The sequence below is a fragment of the Sus scrofa genome, chromosome 8 (genome assembly GCF_000003025.6).
Source record: "Sus scrofa isolate TJ Tabasco breed Duroc chromosome 8, Sscrofa11.1, whole genome shotgun sequence".
NCBI lineage: Eukaryota > Metazoa > Chordata > Mammalia > Artiodactyla > Suidae > Sus > Sus scrofa.
The window spans coordinates 54,884,941-54,911,470 of NC_010450.4; the positions used below are offsets into that span (position 1 = coordinate 54,884,941).

Below are 26,530 nucleotides of genomic sequence, written 5' to 3' on the forward strand. Positions count from 1 at the left end.
ACAGATCATTCAGGATACAGAAAAAAAGGATAAAAATAAAAGCTATCCTTAAGACATTCCTAAAGAAACTGCATTCAATAAAACAAAACCAGAATGCTTCATATTTAACAATGATACAGACTTCATTACATCAAGAACTGTTGTAAATGCTTAACAAATATAAACTCCTTTGTCCACAAAGTAATTATTCCCATTTTGTAACTGAAACTGAGCAAAGAGAGGTTATATAACTTACCCAAGGTCACAGGGTTTTCAGGTGGTGGAGCTGGGATCATAACCTACATAGACTGACAGTTTCCACTGTTTATGCTTTTAACTACAATACAATGCTGTCTCTTGAAATGAAACCCACAGAAAATAAGCAAAGCTACTGCAATATTTACAATCTGCTTACAGACATCCACAGAAGATAAGAACATAGAGTTCAAGAAATCTGTCAGAATACAGAATAAAAAGGCAAAAAGGTGAGAAGAGATAAAAGACCTAAGTCTCAAACTGAAAGGCCAACACTCTGCTGGTGAGCATTCAAAAGTGAGAGAACATAGAAAAGCAAGAAATGTTACCCCCAAAATAATAAGAGAATATTTCCCATACCTGAAGGGAGACACACTGAAAGGGCCTACCAACTGTGAAGTTTCAACAGAATGACAAGAACTCATACCCAGATACATAACTATAAAACTCAAGAACTACAAGGACAAAAATAAGATACTAAAGCTTCCAAAGAGAAAGGGAAAGGGTCGTTAAAGAAGTAACAAGACAGAGACTAGCATCAGACATTCTGATCTAAACTGAATAGAATAAAATCCTAAATTCTAAGGGAAATTTAAATTTCTACACTCAAACTATCAAGCAATTATGAACCAGGCAAAAGTCATGTTCAGGCATGTTAAGAATTTACATCTTAAATACCTGGTATACTAAAGTTAATTTAGAAGAGATTCTACCAAAAAGAAAGAGAATGCTATGATAGAGAAGATGTGATATCTAAGAAACAGTAAATCTAACCCAGAAATGCAGTGAAGGAATATCTCGAGATGACAGATATACAGCAGCTTCAATCCATGAAGACTAAAACAGGAAGCAGGAGAACTCTAAAAGGGGTATCTCTGGGAAAATGAGGAATTCTGTCCAGTGAACAGATACTGTGATTCAAGCAGGAAGCATTTTTACCAAGGAGAAAAAGGTAATTACAGACTGTGGCAGGGAAAATGAACAATATTAAACTAATCAAAATATAAAGCATACTTGTGGCATGACCGTGAAAATATTTGTAAACTGTGAGTATTGATAACCAACTTTACTCTGATTTTTTGAGTTTCATTATCATAAGTTTGTACCCATGAAAAACAGAATATCTCAATGATTACTACAATTTATTGTATTCAGCTCTTAGAATCAACCTACTGAAAAGTCTGAATTAAATCTCATTACAGAGCAGAGGTAAACGTGATGTCATCAGCCTGGTCAAATCCTAAAAAAAGGTAGAAACAGGAAGTAAAGGAGTAGAAGGACAAGACAGAGAAATAGATAAAGGTCCTACTATCCTATCCTACATAGCAAGAATTTAAAATACAGTGTCTAAGGAACATTTTATTTACAGTTGCAAAGGCATTTATAAATGAACTAATTATAATAAGTTTTGGACATTGGGATGAAGAGAGGAGAGAGAGTAAGCACAGCGTAAGTACAGCCAAGTCCTCATCTATTCTAAGAGAATCAAGAGAACAATTTAAAGTTAATAATCAGGGAGAGGAAAAAAAAAAAAAAAAAAAAGCAGATCCCAACAAAGAAAAGACTCGGGGAGTTCCTAACATAGCTCAATGGGTTATGAACCCAACTAGTATTAGTGAGGATGTGGGTTCGACCCCTGGCCTCGCTTAGTGGGTTAAGGATCCAGTGCTGGCACGAGCTATGGTGGTCACAGATGCGGCTCAGATCCCAAGTTGCCATGGCTGTGGTGTAGGCCAGCAGCTGTAGCTCTGATTCGACCCCCTAGCCTGGGAACTTCCATATGCCCCTGGAGTGGACCAAAAAAAGAAAAAAAAAAAAAAAAAAAAAAAAAATTGCTGCTAACACTACCAATGAACAATCCAAAAAGAAAATTAAGTGAACATTTAAAATAGCATCATAAAAAAACCCCAAAATTTAGGAATAAACTTAACTGAAGAGGTAAAAACTTGTACACCAAAAACTAAAAAATGTAGCTAAAAGAAAGAAAAAATTGGAAGACTTAGTATTGTTAAAATGGTCATACTATCCAAAGTGATCTATAGATTTGATGCAATCACTATTAAAAGCCCATTATAACGTTTTTTGCAGAAACAGAAAAATATTCATTATGATTCATATCAATTCATATGGAATCTCGTTTCCTAAAATAATCCCCAAGTAGCCCAAAAAAAACTTGAAAAAGAACAATACTTAAGAATTCACACTTACTGATTTTGTTTTATTATTATTTTTTTGCTTCTTAGGGCTGCACCCACAGCACATGGAGGTTTCCAGGCTAGGTGTCCAATCAGAGCTACAGCTGCCGGCTTAAACCACGGCCATAACCACAGCATCAGAGGATCTGAGCTGCATCTGCAACCTACACCACAGCCCACGGCAAGGCCAGATCCTTAACCCACTAAGCGAGGCCAGGGATCAAATCTGCAACCTCATGGTTCCTAGTCAGATTCACTTCTGATGCACCACAACAGGAACTCCACATTTATTGATTTTAAAACATACTACACAGCTATAATAATCAAGACAGTGCTGTACTGGCATAAGGAGAGATACAGAATATGAATGGCACAGAACAGAGACCCTAGAAACAAATTACTGCATATGTGGCCAAATAATTTTCGACAAGAGTACCAAGATTACACAGTGGGAAAAGGATAGTCTCTTCAACAAATGGTGCTGGAAAAACTGGATATTCACATGTAAAAGATGAAGTTGGACTTTTATCTTATACTATATGCAAAAATCAGCTCAAAATGGATCACAGAGCTAAACATAACATATAAAACTATAAAACTCATAGAAAAAAACACAGAGGAAAAATTCAGGGCATCATATTTGGCAATGCCTTCTTGGCTATGACACCAAAAGCACAGGCAACAAAGGCAGAAATAAACAAACGGAACTACATCAAACTAAAAAGCTTCTGCACCATCGAAGGAAAAAAAATCAACAAGGTGAAAAAGCAACGAATAGAATGAAAGAAAATATTTGCAAAGTATTTATCTGATAAAGGGCTGATAACCAAAATATATAAAGAACAACACAACAACAACAACAAAATAATCCAACTAAAAAATGAGTAAAGAACACAGACAATTCTCCAAAGAAGATAATCAAATGGTCAACAGACATATTAAAAGGTGTTCAACCTCTCTAATCATAAGAGAAATGCAGGAGTTCCCGTCGTGGCGCAGTGGTTAACGAATCCGACTAGGACCCATGAGGTTGCGGGTTCGGTCCCCGCCCTTGCTCAGTGGGTTAACGATCCGGCGTTGCCGTGAGCTGTGGTGTAGGTTGCAGACGCAGCTCGGATCCTGCGTTGCTGTGGCTCTGGTGTAGGCTGGCAGCTACAGCTCCGATTAGACCCCTAGCCTGGAAACCTCCATATGCCGTGGAAGCGGCCCAAGAAATAGCAAAAAAAAAAAAAAAAAAAAGAGAAATGCAAGTCAAAACAACAGTGAAATACTGTCTCAAACCCATTAGGATGGACACTTAAATAACAAGGTTTAGTGAGGATATGGAGAAATTGGAACCTTGTTCACTGTTGGTGGGAATGCAAAACAGGGCAGCTATTATGGAAACAGTATGGACATTCCTCAAAACATTAAAAATAGATTTACCATATGACACAGCAATTATACTTCCAAGTATATATTTAAAAAAAACTCAAGACAGGATCTTGAAGAATTGTATGTACACTCATATTCACTGCAGCATTACTCAGAAGAGCTAAAAAGAACAACCCAAATGTCCATCTACAAATGAATGGATAAAGAAGATGTGGGATCTACAACTATGAAATATTATGCAGCCTTTAAAAAGATAAGGACTCTTGTCACATGCTACAAAATGGATGAACCTCATGGACACTATGGTAAACAAAATAAGCTTAAGGACAAATACCATAGGACTCTACTTACATAAGGCATCTGTTTCAAGATTACAGAAATAGAACGCAAAGAGGTGGGTTGCCAAAGGTCAGGAGGGGGATGATTAGCATTTTAATGGGTAAAGAATCTGCAAGAGGAAAAAGTTCCAGAGGTCTGTTACACAACTTTTCATTATTGAACAAGACACTGAAAAATAATTAAGATGTAAACTTAATGTTACGTTTTTCTAACACAATTTTTTAAAAACATTTATAGGAGTTCCGACCATGGCTCATCAGAAACGAACCTGACTAGTATCCATGAGGATGGAGATTCAATCCCTGGCCTTGATCAGTGGGTTAAGTATTCAGTGTTGCAGTGACTACTGTTTCAATCTCCTTACTGTTTCAATCTCCTTATCCATTATTGATCTGTTCAAATTTTTATCTTTTCATGATTTGGTCTTGGTAGGCTGTTTCTAGGAATTTATCCATTTCTTCTAAATTAACTAATTCACTGGCATATGATTATTCATAACAGTCTCTTATTTTACTTTGTATTTCTGTTGTGTAAGCTGTAACGTCTCCTCTTTCATTTCTGACGGTCTTTTTTCCTTAGTATAGCTAAAGATTTGTTAGTGTTACCCTTTCAAAAAGAAAAAAGAAACAGCCATTAGTTTCATTTATCTTTTATATTGTTACCCTGGAATCTTTCATTTATTTCTGCTCTAGTCTTTATTTCTTTCCTTCTGCTAACTTTGGACTTAGTATGTTGGTTCTTTTTCTAGTTCCTCCAGGTGTAGTTACGTTTACTGCGATCTTTTTTCCCCCTTAATCTAGGCCTTTATTGCTATAAAGTTCCCTCCTAAAACTACTCTTGGAGTTCCCATTGTGGCTCAGTGGAAACGAATCTGACTAGTATCCATGAGGGCATAGGTTTGATCCCTGGCCCTGTTCAGTGGGTTATGGATCTGACACTGCTGTGAGCTGTGGCATAGTCACAGACACAGCTTGGATCCCGTGATGCTTCGGCTGTGGTGCAGGCCAGCAGCTGCAGCTCCGATTCAACCCCTACCCTGCGACCTTCCATATGCTGCGGGTGATGCCCTATAAAGACAAAAAAATAAAAATAAAAACAAAAAACTGTTAAAGTAAGCAGTTTTGGTATGCTGTGCTTTGTCTGAAGCTATTTTTTTATTTTGCTCTTGATTTCTTCTTTGACTGACTGGCTGTTCAAGTATGTGTTATTTATTTTCCACAAATCTGTGAATTTCTCAGTTTTCCTCCTGTTATTGATTTCTACTTTCACAACTCTGTATGGAAAAGACACTTGGTATGATACCAGTCTTCTTAGGGGCTGCTAAAGCTTGTTTTGTGACCTAACATATGATCAGTCCTGGATAGTGTTCCATGAAGAAGAAGAAATGTGTGTTCTGCTACTGTTGGGTAGGACATCTGTACATGTCTGTTAGTTCTATTTGGTCTGAGGTACATTTTATTTACAGTATTTCCTTCATTCTTCTAGATGAGCTATCCAAAAGCAGGGGTACCAAAGTGCTCTATTATTGCACTGCTGTCAATTTACCTTTTGTTACCTTTTTTGACTTAAAGTCTATTTTGTCGGATATAAAGTTAGCTACCCCTGCTCTCTTTGGTTTCAATTTGCATGGAATATCTTTTTCCATTGCTTCCTCTATGTACCCTTAAAGGTGAAATGAGTCTCTAATAGGCAGCATATGGCTGAGTCTTGTATTTAGTCCAGTCAGCTACTCTTGAGTTTTAATGAGAAATTTAACCTACTTACATAAAAAGTAATTACCACAGGTAAAAACTTTCTAGTGCCATTTCATTAAGTGTTTTGTGCCTATTCTGTAGTCCCCTTGCTCCTTTCTTCATTCTTTGCTGTTGTTCTTAGTGAACTCATCACTTTCCAAAATGGTACACTTTGATTCCCTCCTCTTTATCTTTTGTGCATTTACTTCAGGTTTTGTTTTGTGATTATCATGAGGCTCACATACAACAACCAGCAGTAACAGTCTTTTTTTTTTTTTTTTCTTTTTTGGCTGCCCTGCAGCATACAGAATTCCCAGGCTAAGGATTAGATCCCAGCCACAGTTATGACTTACACCACAGCTGCAGCAACCCCAGATACTTTAACCCACTGTACTGGGCCGTGGATCAAACTTGTGTACTGGAGCTGCAGAGACACTACCAATCCCATTGTGCCACAGCAAGAACTCCAACAGTCTATTTTATAATAACTTACAAATAACATACAAAACATCTACTCTTTCACTTTGTTTTTGATGGCATAACTTACTCTTTTAATACTGTGCATCCAATAATAAATTACTGCAGCTATACTTTTAATATTTGTCCTTTAAACCTTTATACCAGAGTTGTGATTAACTTAACCACATGTTACTCTGAATACTCTCATATTATCTAGTACTCTGAATTTGATTATATACCTACCTTTACCAGCATGTTTTATGTCTCCATGTGCTCCTATGTTACGAATTAGCATCCTTTCCTTTCAACTTGAAGAACTCCTTTATCATTCTTAAAAAGCAGGTCTAGTGATGAACTCCCTCAGTTTTTCTTTGGGAAAGTACCTCTCCCTCATGCCTATAAAACAAACTGCTAGGTAAAGTATTCTTGGTTGGCAGTTTTTTTCTTTCATTTTGAATATATCATCCTGGCCTGTAGAGTACCTGATGAGAATTCTGCTGACAGCTTTCCAGGGGTTCCCTTAAATTATTTTTTTTTCTCTTGCTGTAGAAATTGGATTTGTGTTGGATTCCTAGCCAGTTTTATTATGATGTGTCTTCAGAAAATCATTTGAAATTCTAGGGTGACCTATTAGCTTCAATCTTCATGAACTTGGTTGTCCAAATCTCTCCCCAAATGTGGAAACTTCTCAGACATTATTTCTTGAAATCAGCCTTATGCTCCTTTTTCCCTCTCTTCTCCTCTTGGACTCCAATAATGAGTAAACTGTTTCTTTTAATGTTCCATTATTTACATAGGCTTTCTTCATACTTTCTCATTCTCTTTTTCTCTGGATGATTTCAAATGACCTGTCTTCTCATTTATTCTTTCTTCTGTTTGGTCAGGTCTGCAACTGAAGACTTCTGTTGAAATCTTCGGTTCAATCAATATATTCTTCAACTCCAGAATTTCTGCTTTTGGGGTGTTTTTTAATGGTTTTCATTTCTTTGTTGAACTTCTCATTTTGTTTGTGCACTGTTTTCCTAGTTTCATTTACCTATTTTTTTTTTTTAATAGTTGAGTGAAGTTCTTCAAGAGAATTATTTTGAATTCTTTGCCAGACAGTTCACAGATCTCTTTCTTTAGGGTCAATCATTGGGCCCTGAATCAGATTCTCCCTCCTGGACCCAGTCCCCAGGGTGATCCCTGATATACAAGCACCAGGCTTGCCCACCTACTGACCACACTTGGCACCACACCTGTCTGCCCCACGGCTCCAGCAGTAAACTTGCCTACGGACACCACCTGATATGTCACTTGGAAGCTCTGGATGGGCGGACTGGTGAAGGACTTTGCCTGCTGAAGCATGTTTAAAGATGAGAAGAGGTGCCCATTTCCTCAAAAATGCAAGCCACAAGGGTCACGAACAATCAGGGAAACATGGCGCCATCAAAGGTGAGCAACAACTCCAGGGACTGGGCTCAGCATCTGTCCAACTACTCTGGGCCACTTGTCCCTGACACATCCAGGCTCAAGGTTGGCCCATCTGGAGCTAGACTCCATGCATTAGTGTGTTCCAACAAACAAGAAAATATCAAGTATCTGTAGAAAAGCAAAATTTTAGATGCATCTTGAAGTCAGTAGACAAGTCTTCAATCTCCTACACCTTCAGCAAGCATTTTGTAACTGATTTAAGTATAATCATAAAGATCTGAGTCGTTAAAATGATTTAAATGACATTTCAAGGCAGAAAAATATCCTAATATTATTCCTAATAATAATGAATGTTTAAATGTTGAAAATGGCACTTGGAGACTGAGACTTAGTTTATTAAACATAAGTTAGTGATGCCATATTCCCTAAGTCTTCCACTCACTGGGGATTTATTTTTGGTCTTCTTGATGATTTGCTGTGTAGTACTGTTCCTCTAAGATCAGTGTTTAGGTTTAACTCCTATACATTTAATTTTCTTATTTATGTATGAAGTTATCTGAATTATCAGACTATAGTATACTGATAGTTTCAGAGTATCAAGCTTTAAACTTGGTCTGGCCAGTCTACTTGGGAAAGTGAAAAACAAACATTATATGCATTCAACAAATGACACTGTACACTAGTCTAACTATATGCTTTCAAGCAGTATTAAATCACAGAGCAAAACTTCTTTCTCTTTTGCCCTCTTATCTATAGTTCCTCTGACACAGTGAATCTGGAAAAAGATGTAATAATATACTCTGAAAATACATTTTCAGCACAGGCTGTGAATAAATAATACAATAAATAATAAAGTGGCATGTTAAATAATAACCAATACTTAATTATATAAGTGGTAAAATAGTCATATAACTATTTGTCACATGTCCCTGTGAAAGATGGTACACTTATATTTAAACTACTCCCTAACAATTGCAAGAGATACTGGCTTTGAAATATATAAATCCTCAGGGCCTGTGAATACAGGTTTTGAATTTTATTTCCTGACTCACATGAGTGCTGTTTTGTTGTCTCAAAGATATTTACCTAGATTAAAATCTCAAAATGCTCCAAATATTTTATATGAACCTTTCATTGACTAATAAGTTAAAAGGTTATCAATTAAAGATAGGTAGTATATGCCCAAAGTCACACAAAGCTGCTTGCTATCCTCATTTCTAAGTGGAAGGGAAGAGTGGAAACTAGTGCCTGAAAAAAAAAAAAAAAAAAAAAAAACTTCTAATACTTTCAGTATAAACTATAATCAAATCTAAAAAAAAGTTAGAATGTTTTTTCATTATGCAAAGGAATAAAGTTATACTTAACATTTATTAGATAAGAAGCTATTGTGCAGAGACAGTTTATAGTATGCTTTATTTTGCTTGTATATCCTATTAGTCTCTTACGACCTGCATATTACACATGCACACGATTTTAAGAAAAACAGTAAAAACTGCAGTCCTGTTCTTTTTTTTTTTTTTTTTTGTCTTTTTGCTATTTCTTTGGGCCGCTCCCGCGGCATATGGAGGTTCCCAGGCTAGGGGTCGAATAGGAGCAGTAGCCACTGGCCTACGCCAGAGCCACAGCAACTCGGGATCTGAGCCACGTCTGCAATCTACACCACAGCTCACGGCAATGCCGGATCGTTAACCCACTGAGCAAGGGCAGGAACCGAACCCGCAACCTCATGGTTCCTAATCAGATTCGTTAACCACTGCGCCACGACAGGAACTCCTGTTTTTATTTAATTAATTTCAAATTAGGTCTACTGACTCCTTGCTATGAAACAGAAGGATTTAGTTCACAAATACTGTCTTCAATCTGCTTTCTTCTGTCCTCAGTCCACTGGCAATCAATCCTTCTTTTTTTTTTTTTTATTTGGCTGTGACAGTGGCATGCAAAAATTCCCAGGTCAGGGATCGAACTTGTCCCACAGCATCGACAACTCTGGATCCCTAACCTACACCACCAGGGATCTCCACAATCCATCACATTTAAGCACCTGAGAAGACACAATTTGTTTTATTCAGTTTTAATGAATTTAGTTTGCTAGATGTGGCTAGTGGCTCTCATATTAGATGAGCAGCTCTTAATTATTCCTACCTTTAGGAATGCACAAGTTTTTTTTATGATCTAGTATTACAACCAATTTTTGTATATGTTCAATAAGTTCTTGGAAGAAAGTTGTTAGAAGAAAGGCAGAGGCTATTTTCAAGGAAGGGTTCATTTTATCCACCAAATTTTGCTTATTAATTTGGGTATTTACCCGTTCTACAGCTTTAATTTTTTGTCCATTTGATACCCCATGATCTAAGAGCCCAAGTCAAGTCTACCAGTAAAGTTTTTCTCAATAACTTTCCAGAATCATTTTTACTTTTTGAATATTAATGCTCTACTACTTTTCACATATATTTGAAATTTCTTCTCTGTAAATTATAAACTTTACAATCAAAATACCCATCTTTGTGTCATTTAATTCCACCTTGCCTTTTTATTTTATAGATAGTTCTGTTATTTTAATAATTTTTTATTAAAATAATATTTTCATAATAATATCCTATGTAATGAGGTTAGTCTTCCATTTCTTCATGTCACCTATTAGTTCTCTACTATAAGTTATGCTAAGGTAAGCATTCTCATCACCAGATTTCAACCAAATACATGATCTTTTTTATTGTTTACCTTTGAGCTGTTAGATATACTTCCATTATTACATTTGCTGATTTTATTAATACTACTGACTCTTAGTTACTACGACTCCTAGGAGGCAACTGGCATACTTAGCACACTTACTCAAGCTCCCGTTTTCTTTCCCTTGTTTCCATCTTAAATTCTCAGTTGTCTCCTTATTAGGGTACACAGCAGACTACGGCATGCTCAAATATCAAGTTCTCACTGAAGACCTCTCTGTGCACGCAATTCAAAACTGTAAATCCCAAAGCCCAGACTCTAACCACTGCCACCCTGATTTCTTTTCCTCCACAGTACTAATGACCACCTAATACACATTCAACTCAAGAATTTCTCATCTGGTTTCTCCCAGTGAATGGAAGCTCCCCAAGGGCAGGCCTTCTTTGCCTGCTTTGTTCACTTCTGAAACCCCAGCAACTAGAACAGCATCTGGTACGCAGTGCATGCTCACTAGGTACTTGCTGAAGGAATAGGATAGAGGCCACTACTAAAAGTGTATTCAAAACCTATAAAAGCATCACTGAGAGAAATGAGAGGCCTAAATGAATATAAGAGTATATTATGTGTATGGATCAAACGACCTGGTAATGTTAAAATGTCAATTCTCCTTAAAATGATCTATAGCTCCAATATGACCAATCACAATCCCAGCAGCCATTTTATACAAAATGACAAGCTGATTTTGAAATTCATATGAAATAAAAGGAAACTTAAAAATTCAAAACAATTTTGATAAAGCAGAAAACTGGAAGACTTCCAAAACCAGACTTAAAGCTACAGCAATCAAGACTTTAAGGTACTAATATAAAGACAGACGTACAGTTCACTAGATAAAATACAAAGTTCAAAAAAGGACCCACACATGTATGATTTTTTTGTCAAAAGTGACAAGGTAATTCAGTGGAGAAAGAATAATCTCTAAACAAATGGTGCTAGAACAACTGTATATACATATATGAAAAAAAAATTTTTTAAGAAGCTCAACCCTTTCTTCATACCACATATAAAAATCAACTGAAATGAATCATGAATTTAAATATAAAAGCTACAAATATAAAACTTCTATAAGAAAACATGAAAGAAAATCTTCAAAGGAGACAAACAGGAGTTCCGCCATGGCTCAGTGGTAACAAACCCAACTAGTGTCCATGAAGAGCGGGTTTGATCCCTGACCTCACAAAAGAAAATATTTGGATGAGCAATAAGCACACGTAAATAACCTTAGTATCATCAGTCATTAAGAAAATTCAAATTAAAGCCACAATGATATAATATTACATACCACTAGACTGGCAGAAATTCAAAACAATGACAGTACCAAGTGTTAGCAAATGAAAATCTCATTCATTGCTGAAGGAAATGTAAAGTGGTAAAACCACTTTAGAAAACAGTTCATTAGAGTCTTATAAAGTTAAACATATGAATACCATACAATCCAACAATTCCATTCCTGCATGTTTTCCCAAGTGAAGTGAAAACATATGTCTAAAAATGTTTAGCAGCTTCGTTTACAATAGCCGAAAACCAGAAGCAATTAAAAAGTCCAACAACTAATAGTTATAAACAAATTATGCCATATTTCATACAACATAAAAGTATTCAGCAATAAAAAAGAAGCTACAGACATAGATGAAAATCAAAAGCATTATACTAAGTGCAAACTAGACCTAGAAGACAATATACTGTAGTATCTCCCTTATACTATATTGTATAAAAGGTAAAATTCTATTAACAAAAATTAGATTGGTAGTTGCCAGGGAGAGAGAAGTTTTCAAAGTGATAGGATTTTTTGTATCTTTATTGTAGTAGCGGTTACAAGAATGCATATGTTTATGAAAATTCAACATGCATACTTTTACATTAGAGGAATTTTAACATATATTATACCTCAGTATACTAGGTATACTTTTACATTAGATGAATTTTAACATATATTATACCTCAGTATACTAGGTTTTAAAAAGTATACTAGGTCTAAAACTAAAACCCAACTACCTAAAACCTTAAAGAAGAATAATTAATACAAAGTAGCCCAGGAAAAGTGAGTATTCTGTCAAATTTTAAAAGCCCGTACAGAGTTGTCCACATCCAGGCAGAATGCAATAGTCTGCAGCAGGCCAATATTCTTCTTGAAAACAGAAAAGCAAAATAAATTACAAAAGTCATATTTTTTCTTGGCCATACCCACAGTACGTGGAAATTCCAAAGCCAGGGATCAAACCCAAGCCATAACAGTGACAATGCCAGATCCTTAACCTGTAGCACCACAAGAGAACTCCACCAATATCCTATTTCTAAAGGCAGCAGAAAGATGTCATGGTGCAAGAAGGTCTAAAACTCCAAAGAAGTGGGGAACATTTTAAAGGTGTTTGGATGACCTGCACTTATCTTTTCCCTGAGGGTATTTCCAAATTATGGGCCCATGGTGAAAGCTGAAAACTATCTGGCCTGTAGTACAAAACATTGCTGCTACGGAACCAAAAAGCCAGGAGAGCTTTGGTGTCCACTAAGGCTGGAGTGACAAAAATGGGAAACTGCAGGGACCTCAAGTTCAAGGCTACTACCTCTCGTGGGACAATTACTTAATTTTAAAACCGTGTAAGATAGGAGGCAAAGTGAAATTTCCCACTTTTGGCATTGCTAAGAGGATAAAGACCACTAAGCTTTGAAATGAAAGTCCTAGAAAACCACACTCTTCAAATACCATAAAGAAGAATACCACTAAACTACTCAAACAGCAACCCAGCCTCCATGTAAATTAAGGTGACTAGCTCCCTATTCTATCTGCCTATAAGAAAAGATATACAACCTCAGGCAGAACAGAGTTGGTAATGTTTGCTTCATTTTGTTTTTCTAAATCACAATATCTGGCATTCAATCAAAAATTAGAAGACATAAACAAAAACAATCACCAGCTTGACCCGATTAACATTTATAGAGCACTCCACCCAACAACAAAATACACATTCTTTTTAAGTGCACATGGAGCATTTACCAAGATTGATCCTACCTAGGTAAGACTGATCTTACCTAGCCCATAATACAAATCTCAATCAATTTAAAAGGCTCCAAGCCATAAAAGTATGTTCTTTCATCACAACAGAATTAACTTAAAAATAATAAATCTCTGGAAAATCCTCAAATATGTGGAAATTAAATGATATAAATAATTTATAGACCAAAGAAGACACAAAAAGTAAATTAAAAAGTATTTTAAACTGAAAATATTTATATATTAAAATTTATAAGGCATATTTAGAGGAAAACTTATGTAGTACACATACAAGAAGGGGAAATGTCACAAATTAATGACACCAGCTTTTATCTTAATAAACTAGAAAAACAAACTAAACCCAAAGTAAGTTAAAGGATTAATAAAGATCAGAGCAGAAATAAGGAAATAAAAAACAGAACCAGAGGAAATCAGTTAAACCAAAAGATGATTCTTTGAGAGTCTTCATTAAGAAATCTCAAGCCAGACTAATCAGGTAAAAAGAGAAATGACACAAATTACCAATATTAGGAATGATACGAAATCTCTGCAGATTATACAGATATTATACTCAAAATATAGTCTATAGCTATTTAAAAGATAGTAAGAGAACATTTATAAAGAACTTTACTAATTCAACAACTTAGATGAAATGGACAAGTTCCTTGAAAAATCCAGCAAACATGTTCAGTGACAGAACCACACAACCACATGACCAAAAAACCAATAGAAAAAAATAATAAAAGTAGACTAACAGATGGTGCAGATATTGAAATCAACATTTAAATAACTGTAATCAATATGTTAAAGAAAATTGGAATTTATTAAAAATCTATAAAGTAGGATCAAATGGATGTGCTAGAATTTAAAGTTACAATGTAAAATTAAGAACACAATAGACTGGGAGTTCCACCATGGGGCTAGTGATTAAGACTCAGTGCTATCACCACTGTGGTCAGGATTCATTCCCTGGTCTGGAAACTGAGATCCCACATCAAGCCACTGTATGCCATGGCAAAAAAAAAAAAAAAAAAAAAAAAAGAAGAAAGAAAGAAAGAAAAAGGAGAAAAAGCAAATACAATAGACACAATAGATTGACCTAGAGAAAAAGATGATAGTTTTGGTATACTATAAGATGGGTATAGGAAGAGAAACCCAAACTGAAGTATAGACAGAAAAAAAAAAAAAAAATGTAAGAGACCTGTGAAACATATGACAGGGTATAATAAATGTTTCAATTAGAATCCTAAAAGAAGAGAGGGACAGAAGCAACAATTGAAGATGTAATGACAGAGAACTTTCCAAAACTAGGGCTCCACGCTGTAGATTCAAAAGCTCTATGAACGTAAGGAAAAATAAAGAATATCACACCTCACCACACCACAGTCAAACTGCTAAGAAACTAAGACAGGAGAGAAAGCCTTTGAGAAAAATAAAAGACATTATCAAGACTATAAGCTGTTACATTACTTTAAATAAGACTTTAACAGAAAGCCAGCAGACAATGAAATAGCTAGAGATAGAATTCCACATGCAGTGAAAATATTATTCAAAAAAGTTGAAATTAAGGTATTTTCAGATGAACAAAAATGGAAAAATTCACTGTCAATAGGTAGGCCAGTATTAAAACACATATTACCAAAGGAAGCTACTCAGACAGAAGGAAAATGATTTGACAGAAACACAGAAAGGGGAGGAAGAACCCAGGAAAAGGTAAGTACTAACAAAAACTGATTTTCCAAAACCATACTAATAATGTCTTCTGGAGTTTAAAATATGTATAAATAAAATGTAGGATGTTAATAACACAAAAAGATTATTGTAACAAGAGTTAATGTGTAAGAAACTGTCATTAATGGGGAGTGGTAAAATAATTATTTTGTATTATTTTTATCATAAGTAATTTGTATGCTTACTATTACCTATAGAATGACCACATAAGTATAAAGAAAGAATATTTAACAAATAGTAGGAAAAACAGAAAAATAATTAGATTAAAACCATACACAACAGGAGGGACAAAAAGGAATGCAAAAGAGATGACTCTAAGAGAAGTCAAAGCTGATGGTGGTTACAAACTCAACTATTATCAGCAAATATGTTAATGAACTGCATAAAAACCAGTGTGAACTGCACAAGTCCACCTGTATGTAGATTTTGTCCAACAGTAAATACTACAGTAATACACAATCTGGTGCTGACAAAACCTGAGGAACCTCATATACAGGATCCGTGGAACACTAACTCTAAGCTATACACAGATTTTTCACTTTTTTAACTGAGTAGAGGTCAATGCCCCTAACTGCCATGTTGCTCAGGGATCAACTGAAAACGTCAAAGTAAAAGACTAAGACTAGTTGAAAATAAAGAAAATCTGAATTCACAAACAGATATCCAGAAAACATGATGAGAGGGGAAAAAAGTAGTTGATAAAACTGCGTATAAAACTGCATATATTCCATTTGCTATAAAACTATAACATGTACACGTACATAAACACACAGCCCAAATACCTTAGAAAATGCTGAAAAAATATATTATCCTTGAGATATTGGGCAATTTTTTCATCATAGATTTCCTTTGTAGTTTTTGGTACTTTAACTCTTTTCCAAGAAGCAAGACTCATTTTTATAAAAGCCACAAAACTATTTTCAAAAGAAAAAAAAAATCAAATCACAAATTTTAATAATGATCAGCCCTAACAAAGTAAAAGACTTTAAGAAAAATATAAGAATGTTGGAGTTCCCGTCGTGGCGCAGTGATTAACGAATCCAACTAGGAACCATGAGGTTGCGGGTTCGGTCCCTGCCCTTGCTCAGTGGATTAACGATCCGGCGTTGCTGTGAGCTATGGTGTAGGCTGCAGATTCGGCTCAGATCCTGCGTTGCTGTGGCTCTGGCGTAGGCTGGCGGCCACAGCTCCGATTAGACCCCTAGCCTGGGAACCTCCATATGCTGCAGGAGCGGCCCAAGAAATAGCAAAAAAACAAAAAAACAAAAAAAAAAAGAATGTGATCAAGTCTAAAAAGAGGCTAAGGAGTTCTCTTGTGGTGCAGCGGGTTAAGGATCCAGCAGCAGCCTGGGTCACTGCTGTGGCGGAGGTTCCAATCCCAGGCCCAGGAACTTCCACATGCCACAGGTGTGGCCTAAATAAATAAATTTAAAAAGAGAAAAGGTAAAAAGAAGCTAAACAATGTAAATTGTTTCACACAATAAACTCTACAGGTGAAACAGACACCTTTATAATTAATTACAAATACACTATTGCATTACTGTTCCTGATGGAGACAAAAATTATCAGGTTAAGAATTGGAAAGAGCTTTATTCCATCAACTAATGTTTCTCTCATTTCTCTTCCTGCTTCTAATAAAATTTTGTGAGGTATCTATAGAACTATATATGTTAAAGTTATAAAATAAAATTTGAGTTACAAAGTTTTCCATTCTAATCTGTGGGTTTTTCCCTAAATAACTTCTAATATTATTTCAACTAAAATTTAAGTTTCAACATAAAAGAAAACCAGTTACCAGTCTTTCAAAACTCTACTTGGCAAAAGGATTTCAAAGAAATATGCAATGCCATGTACCTTGGCAACATTTTCTAATAACTTTTTTATTGTTCTGAGTCACATAAAAAGGTCAAGTTCTGCAAAACTCTCTATCTAAACAATTATCTTAACTGGGACTCCCCTCCAAAAAAAAGCTAAGAGCCATGTTTGATACACACTATGAAAGTAACAAAACAAAAAACATAATACAGCTAACATTTATTGAACACTTAACTATGTGGTAAATAGTCACTGTTTTAATCTTCACATTGCTTAATTCTCATATAATATTATGATCTAGTGTTGTCTTCATTTCACAGATGAGAAACTCAGGTAACATTTGTCCAGCCACCAGCAACAGGACCAGGAATAGGAATGCCAAGCAGGCTAGTTATAAAGCCTACACGCTCATCACTACACCAGGCTACAATCACAAGTAATCAAGACCCTGTTAAAGAAGTCTGCTGTCTCTCTTACTAAATTTTAGGCAACAAATAAGAAGCTTTATTTAGAATAAAATCAGGTATTTTAAGAATCTGGATCATGCCACTGATAAGAAATAAATGCCTATAAAAACTTCCTATTTTCATGACAAAAAAGGAAGAGTAAAAGGCAGTTGCTATCAAAATACTCACAGAAACCTAAGAAGACATGTACTTCCAAAAACAGCTAACAGAAGACATTACAACTACCACATTAAACTTTAAGATCGTATCTACTTCCTCTTGAAAATAGTTTACCAGAACAGTTTTTCTCCCCAGTTAAAAGTGGAGAATATAGTTGAATATATAGATACCTAGGAGTTGAATAAAATGTCATAGCAATCCTATAAAAAGGGAATGTCAACTCTCTGGGTGAAAGTACTCTTTCCTGGTATTTCGATTTTTTTTTTTTAAGAAAGTTTTTTGAGCAATTCAACTCTGTTCCACTGTAAAAAAAAAGTTATACCTTTAATTTGAATTGTGTGTGGGGACTGCCTCACAAACTTCCACCCTCCTTAGGCCTGTTCAAGAACACTGCTATCCAAATACTGTACACTCATGAAATGCAAAGTTACTTTAATTCAACTCAAAGTTAAACCTACGTTAAAAGATATACCATCATAAAAATGCTGGGTTCTTCATTATTAATTTATCATATTCTTTTGGCATATATTTTCAACAAAAAGTACAAAATTTGTTTAAGCTCAATATTAATACAAATTCAGTATCATTCTACTTGAATTCTAATTCTTCTCAAGACTATCCTACTGAAAATTTTTCAAGTATCAACTCTACCCGATTACTAATGCTGTCACCTTTTTTTAAATGGCCCTACCCACCACACATGGAAGTTCATGGACCAGTATTTAATCTGAGACACAGCTGCGACCTACCCCACAGCTGCAGCAATGCTGGATCCTTTAACTCACAGTCCCAGGCTGGAGAGCAAATCCATGCCTCCATAGCTACCTGAGCCACCAGTCAGATCCTTAACCCACTGTGCCACAGCAGGAACTCCTAATGCAGTCCCTTTTAAAAGTGACCATTATTTATAATTTTGAAAGTTGAAAACCTGTGACCAACAAAAAAAGACCAATAAATAAATTATCACAAACATAAAAGAGATTACAACATAGGTATTAAAAATGTTATAATGTTTTAGAAAACTACTGACATAAAAACATTCAAAATTCGCTGTTAAGTGAATAGAATGGTTTCAACAGCAGTAAATGCACGATGAGCCCATTCTGCAAACACCATGTCTCTAAGTTTACGTATGGTCAGATGGGGGCTAAACAGGATGCAGGGGAAGATTTTCCAAGGGTCAACAATAACATCTCGTGACTGTGAAAATTCTAGCGATACTTTAAAAATTCAGTTCATACCGTGTGTTTCCCAAGTTTCTGACATTAAGGATACACTATTTTTATAACTGGGGAGAAAGAGATTAAGAAATAAATGACATCAATACCATATTTTAATATAAATGATAAATTCTTAGCTAGCCACACGGTTTAACCCTAACTGGTGAGCAACCATTTGTGTTTTATTTTAAAATACAAAACCTTGAACATGACTCATCTGTATTTCATTGTCTGCTATTATGGGTGAGAATTAAAAACTTAAATATCTAATTAAATGTGAACTTTGAAAAATATGGAAATCTTTATTTTACTATTGGATCTTATTAATGTAAAAAATGAAAAAACACTTCTGAAAAATAAAAGGTAAATCGCATTCTTAACAGTACCCTATGAAAGACAAAAAATTCATTTAAAAAATTTTTCTACAAGTGATTTCTTTCTATAGACTTCCAAGACTTAAAATAGGCAGAGTTAGGGAGTAGTAACCATGAGGATGTGGGTTCGATTCCTGATTTTGCTCAGTGGGATAAGGACCTGGTGTTCCTGTGAGCTATGGTGTAGGCCACAGAAGCAGCTTAGATCCTGCGTTGTTGTGGCTATAGTGTAGGCCAGCAGCTGCAGCTTCAATTCAACCCCCAGCCTGGGAACTTTCACATGCCGGAGGTGTAGCCCTAAAAAGCAAAATATTGAAAAATTTAATTTAAAAAAGCAGAATTACATCTTTGTGAAATACACACTTAAAATAAGTAATAACTCAAAAATGACACTATACATATGAAGATAAGTTTAGGTAATTTAAATTTGTATAATCAAAAACAGAGGAGTTTCCATCGTGGCACAGCAGAAACAGGTTCAACTAGGAACCATGACGTTGTGGGTTTGATCTCTGGCCTCGCTCAGTGGGTTAAGGATCCGGCGTCGCTGTTAGCTGTAGTGTAGGTCGCAGACTCGGCTCGAATCTGGCATCGCTGTGGCTGTGGTGTAGCTCCAATTGGATCCCTAGCCTGGGAACCTCCATATGCCAGAGGTGCGGCCCTAAAAAGCAGGAAAAAGAAAAAAAAGAGAGAGAGAGAAGAAAAACAGGAACCTCTTACCCAAATTTACAGAAGTTACACCTAACAGAGCTATAAAAACGACTAACAAATGGTTGTAAAGCAACCTATAAATATAAATGCCATTATAATAATTACAGTAATTAGTAACAATTAAATTGCTGACATTTAAAAGGATTCTATAATTCATACAACTCCATCTAGAATTTTTTTTTTTTTTGTCTTTTTGCTATTTCTTTGGGCCGCCCCCCCCTCCCCCGCATATGGAGGTTCCCAGGCTAGGGGTCTAATCGGAGCTGTAGCCACTGGCCTACGCCAGAGCCACAGAAACGCGGGATCCGAGCCGCGTCTGCAGCCTACACCATAGCTCACAGCAACGCCGGATCGTTAACCCACTGAGCAAGGTCAGGGACCGAACCCGCAACCTCATGGTTCCTAATCAGATTCGTTAACCACTGCGCCACGACGGGAACTCCCATCTAGAATTTTAGACTCAGAAAAGGAGAAAACGCAATGTCCACTTGTATGATGCATATGAGAAACTATACCTCAAATTTTTTTTTTACTTTATGCATCTGCAAAACAATAAAAGGTAGTTTTGCTGTAATGTGGAACTTTGATGGATTTTTCACCATATTGTTGTTCACTTTCATAGTTTAAAATATTTATTTGGTTATAAATGTTTTATTTGACACAGCACCACAAATAAATGTGGGAGAGGGCACATTAAATATGTGCTTTGAGGGGAAAAAAACATGATAGGAAAAAACAACTTACTTTTAATACTAACACTGCCTGACACATTAAATGATAGACGACACTCATCTGGTACAATTAAATTTCTTATTTCTAAAATCCTGAAATCTTAGAGAGGCTGTATGATAATTATCAAATAAAACATCAAATGGTTCTTTCCAGTGGGACAGAGTAAAAACAAAAATAAACAACTATAAATAAATGTCATAATTGACTGCCATGAGGATGCAACTCAACTCCTTACTTCCTCACCCCTTCAGAGCTGATATTTGAGCTTTCCAAGTCTGTTGTATTTTAAAAATGTTAAGGTATCTACTCTCCCTCCAAATCCTACGTCTACAAAAGTAAAAAGCGGAAACATTCGCACCCTTACAATCTTATGTACGTATTTATTCTAGAATCTATCATTTCCTATCTTGTGTTATAATCATTATATACATGCTCTTTTTTTTTTTAACAGCCATACCTGCAGCATACGGAAGTTCCTAGGTGAGGTCAAATTGGAGCTGCAGCTGCCAGTCTACATCACAGCCACAGCAACCAGATTCTTAACCCACTGATGGAAGCCAGGGATCAAACCCACATCATTATAGATACTAGTTGGATTCTTAACCCACTGAGCCACAATGGCAACTTCCACAAATACTTTTTTTTAATTTTTTATTATAGTTGATTTACAATGTTCTGTCAATTTCTGCTGAACAACAAAGTAACTCAGTTATACTATAGATATATACATTCTTTTTCTCACATTATCCTCCATCATGTTCCATCACAAGTGACTAGATATAGTTCCCTGTGCTATACAGCAGAATCTTGTCACTTATTCACTCCAAATGCAATAGTTTGCATCTACTAACCCCAGACTCCCATCTGTCCCACTCCCTCCCCTTTGGCAACCACAATGTTAAAGACACTAGACTTCAAATATGCTCAGGGCAGGGTCAACTGTACTGCATCTTTCTATATAGCTCACCTAGTTTAGTAGTCTTGACTAATACTCAACTTTCTATCACCTAAAAGGAATTAAGTCTTGGCAATTATTTGCAGCTTGGTTAGAAAGGCAGTCTTCTCTGTGCAGGGGGCCAGGGGTGGGTGGGGTGTACATACGACTTGTCTGCTGTCATTATAGGACAAACCAGACCTGACTGCCTCTGCTCCCTCTCCCCTTCCAAGGCTGCATTCCAAGTCAATGTCTCCTAGTTAAGGACAGACCTGTGTAGTTTCACTCCAGAGACCAGGACAGGCTGGTGGAACCTAAGTAGTTTTCTATTGGCCCGCACATGCAGGAGAACAAAAGCAGTTTAACCTGTGAGCTACTGACCAGGTCAAAACCCTAGAAATGTGGACCCTAAAGAGTCCTATAAAAGCCACGGACTCTAAGTCTAAAGGTAAATTCAATCCACATCAGATTAAAGCTCACAACAGTGAGAGCTCACTACAAACCGTAACTGTGCCCCAAACTAACCAGCCCCTCACCAGTGAAAAGATGAGACTGTCCTAAGGCGCATACTATATGTTAAACTTTCTGACACACTCCAGGTCATTTCCCTGACCTGTGACACTAACAGAGCTCACATTGAAGGCAAACAAGCGGACAAAACAAGACAATTCAGTTCTCAAGACTGAAAATTCATGTTTGTAAATGCACAGAAAAAGAACTCGAAGGTTATACAACACTGTTAACAGCAGTCATTTCTGCAGAGATGTGAGAAGAGGTGGACACGTGCAAAGGCTGCTTCACGTACATATACACTGCATTGTTTTAATTTCTCATGAACACCACTCTACTTCTATAATTTGAAAAACAATAACAAAATTTTAAGTAAAATTTTGAAATGCAATTCTATTTTTTCAAAAAGACTGAATAGACCCACATGGAATTCAAATGAAAAAATATGCATAAGTTTGACTAGAGACCTCTAAGTCAAACAAAAATAATTATCCTATCGTACAAAATAAAAAGGAATACTGGAAACATAACGAAAATGCCCACAGTAACTGTCAACCACTACTCAACATTCACTACTTTCATTATATTAGCATCCAAGAGGTTCTGAGTACCCTTCCCCAAATCATGTACTGTGTGGAGCAATCAATAAGCCATAAAAAAATTTTGATGTTCTGCACTGACTGCTAGTTTTAATTCCCCGAAAGTACTATAAAAATAAATATACATATAAAGTTACATGTCACTGAGGTTCATATCTGATTGTCTTGAGAAAAGCATTTCCCAAATCTGCAAAGCAAACTACCTGGACAAACGATTCTATTACCATTTTAATGGAGTGCTCATACTCTCCAACTATTTGTCATGACAACTTTGGGGTTAAAAAAACTAAAAGTCAAATTTTATGCAAGTATGATTCCTGAAAAAAAAAAAAAAAAAAAAGGAGGCAAACCATGCTCTGAAATCTTTATAATCCAGCCATAATGCCAAATGTAAATGATGTCATATTTCGGCAAAGTAAAATGTGACTAAACAGCTTTAAAAATTAAATGTGACACCAGCACCTTAAAAATCGAGGCATAGACAGCCAAACTTACCCTAAGCTTTCTTTGAATTTTACAGCTCATTTTCCTTAAAAATATTAAGAGAAATCATGTTGAAAATGTCCAAAATCACCATAAATTAGGAAAGAGAAATAAGCAACAAACAAAAACACATAACAAGTTATTTTGGAAAGAAGGACTTCTGTTTAGTTTATGAATCCATAATACAGTCCAAATACTTTAAAAATAAGACATACACAACGTCATTTCCCACCATCCCCTCATCAGGCTCCTTCCCCCTCTCGCCCACCATTACCAGTTCTGCAGTTTCTCCCTTTCCAGAGTCGCTTTATACTTAGAAAAGCAAACGCAAGCTTGTATTCTTATTCCTCGCCTGTCCCCTTAACACACAAAGCAGCACATTATTCACACAGCCCTACATCTTTTTTTCACTTCATAACATATTTTGGAGCTCTTCCCAGGTCAGTACACAGAACCCTTCCTCATTGTTTTCTTTCATAGCTGACTATGACCAGTTGTCCCACAACTTTCCTTCTATCTTCCTTAGGCTAACCTTTAATGACGTTCTCATCAGTTTACTACTTAACACCTGAGTTAGTTTTTCCCCCTCAACAAGATTTTAAACAGAGAAACCCACTCATTATATAAATATAGCCTTTTTAGAACCTTTGTTTTTCAACCAAGTGGAGGGTAAACACTGCACAATTTTCTCCTCTCATCATTTAAAATGAAGCTACAAATTAAAATGCAAACTTTCAAGTTTGATTACCTTTTTTTGATTCGGGGGATCAGCGTTAACAGCCAAATCAACAAAAGCTGTAAAAGTTTCTTTACTTCTGGTGCTTTTCTTTCGCTGTAAAAGAAAACACTGGTTTGGTTTGGTTAAAGTTAGAAGGCTGTTAAGTATTAGCGTGGCATCCTAACAGCAAGAAATCGCCACCTGATTCCACGTCTCATTTGCCAGGTCAGAGGGGAGGCTTTGCTTTGTGGACTGCTCCACCGGCAAAAACGCACTCGGGGGCTTAAGCTCCGGGCGCTCGGCGGTGGAAATGACGATCCGAGGGCCAGGGCGCCAGGACCGGCTCCGCAGGCGGAAAGGGACCGGGAAGGGCAGGCGCCATGAGGACCCGGCCTGGAACCGCGACCACCAACGGAACTAGCCCTCGGGCGGCGGCCCCGCGGACAGCACGCCGGGAGGGCGGGGGTTCCCCGAGGAGCTGGCCGTCCCCGCGCCCCATTGGGCGCCGCTCCAAACGTGCCCGGGTTGTGACAGGAATAAAGTGGGTCACAAGGCCTAGCGGGTCCCAGGCGAAAGCGCTCCCCGCACCAGGTCGCCGGCGGTCCCGGCCGCTCGACCGCTGCAATCGGCCCCAACCCAAGGGAGCGCTCTGGCCACCGGGCCCCGCCGGGCACCCCGATCCCGCCCCTACCCCGCAGGTAACCCCGCTGTCCTCGAGGGCCCCGCGCCGCCGGGCCTCCGCCCAACTCCCGAAAACACTCACCAGGGTGAGAGGCAAAACTTGGCTCCAGCGCCCGGCCCCCCGCCGGCCACCGCCCCCAGCCCCGCACGCCGCCCCCCCTCCCTCCCCTTCCCCGCGCCCTCACCGTGTGGCGCGCGGCGTCTCCGGCTTCCTCCCCACCCCACCCCGGGGTCCGGCGGCGGCGACTCGGAAGCGCAGACCCGGCCGGGTCCGGGATACGCGGCGGCCCCAGCACCAGCAGCACCTGAACGGACGGCGCCCCCCACCCAGCCCGAGGCACCGCCACCGCCGCCCGCTCCTCCTCCCCCTCCCTGCCTCCCCTCCTCCACCGGCCCCGGGAGCGCATGCGCCGCCCAAGCCAGCCGCCGGCGGACGTCCAGCCAAGGCCCACCGGGTGGGCGACACTCACCGGGAGCGCGCACGCGTCTGGGCCAGCTTTCCCTCGCGCTCGCGCCCTGGGGGTTTCCTTTTCAAAGCGGGCAGTCGCAATCCGCGTCGGAGAGTGCGCTCCCTCCGGCGCATGCGTCCTCGTGACCCCGGGCTCCGCCGGCCGGCGCTGTGCGTCCGCCCCTCCCCTCGCTCTCATCTCCCCGGCGCGGCTCGGCGCGCATGCGACTTGCCCGTTAGGCAGCGCGGAGCAGCGAAGAGATCCCGGGGCCCCGGGCCGCCCGCCGCAGGGCGGGAAGGAAACCCCTAGTCTCCCCGCACCCCGCTGCCCGCACGGTTCCAGGAAAGCAGGGGAGGCGGGCCTGGTCGGCGGAGGGCGCGGCCGGCCCGGGCAGCTCTAGGGAGGCGGCTTCGGCTTTCACCCTGGATGCGGGGAGCGGGGAGAAGGAGAGGGTGGTTCCAGGCGGAGGGGTCCCGAGGAATCACCCTCTCCTTCTTCCCGCGGAGGGGTCTCTCTGAGAGAGAGAGAGAGGCGAATGACTGCCAGCGCCAGGGGAAATTTTCCGGTATTGGCAGGCGCAAGAGCTTTTTCCCTTCTCCAATAGCATCCCTTGCGCTTCGTTTCTTGGGTCTGGAAGAGGGAATTTGTGAGGGTGACTGAGCTCCAGACTCTTCCTTTGCGCTATCCTGGGGGTGCACTGCTTTAGTTGCTTCTCGCTGGAAGGTGGGCCTGAGGAAACTGGGCGGGAGCCCTGGCTGGAGGAGGGAGGCAAAAGAAGGTACGGCTGTGCCGCTTTGGAGTTTCTTACTTGGCCTTAAAGGCCAGGTGACAGTATAAGGCAAAGTGGGGGGTGAAGCTGTAGGATAAACCAGGACCCTAATTTGCACCGCTTCCCTTGTTAGAAAAACGTGTGAGTACTGCGCACTTATCTTAGGATATCCTTATCCTAATAGTCCTTATCTTAACCTTTGATAGTTAAGACACTTGGTCCGCACGGGAAAACGTATTTCGGCGGTTGAAAATTATTGGAAAAGAGGTCTTTACAGCCCTGATTCCTAGTAGTTTTCACATTTTAATGTTCTTTGGATTTGAAATAGAAGTAGTCGTCCTGTTTCAAAAAATAAACACCTGTTTTGACTATAAAATCCTCCCCTCAAGGTAACATTCATATCAGTAAACTTTTCAAATTCTTGCTGTGTACTCAAGATGAAAAGAACATTACAACTGAGGAACTTATTCAGATCCCTGATCGTTTACATGAGCGTTTTTCCGACACGAGTGGGAAATTCTAATGGAGTCATCAGTAGCAGACAGAAGTTTAGTAGACATTTTTCCCCGGTCAGCCTTCATTCCCTACTCTGATAGTTTCCTGGAGAACTATCCTTTCTTCACTCTCAGACCTTTGGCTGGGGCAGCACCCCAGGGGAAAACATATTTGAGTTAATCCTCTGCATTAAACTGGACTTAACAAGAGGAGT

General features: G+C 38.4%; 1 protein-coding gene across 15 annotated transcripts in view; it reads right to left on the reverse strand.

The window, feature by feature from the left end:
* CLOCK (clock circadian regulator) overlaps positions 1–25,252 on the reverse strand; it is a 116,870-nt gene extending 91,618 nt beyond the window's left edge. For 3 of the 15 annotated variants that reach the window (XM_021101335.1, XM_021101333.1, XM_021101327.1), the window contains exons 1-2: positions 25,074–25,244; positions 23,953–24,036 (exon numbers count right to left, since the gene is read on the reverse strand). The gene's annotated coding sequence lies outside the window, so the exon portion shown is untranslated. Of the gene's footprint in view, positions 1–15,982; positions 16,273–23,216; positions 23,251–23,952; positions 24,037–24,788; positions 24,982–25,073 lie in introns of those variants that run through there. The other 12 variants (XM_021101329.1, XM_021101326.1, XM_021101319.1 and 9 more) reach the window with 11 other exon arrangements.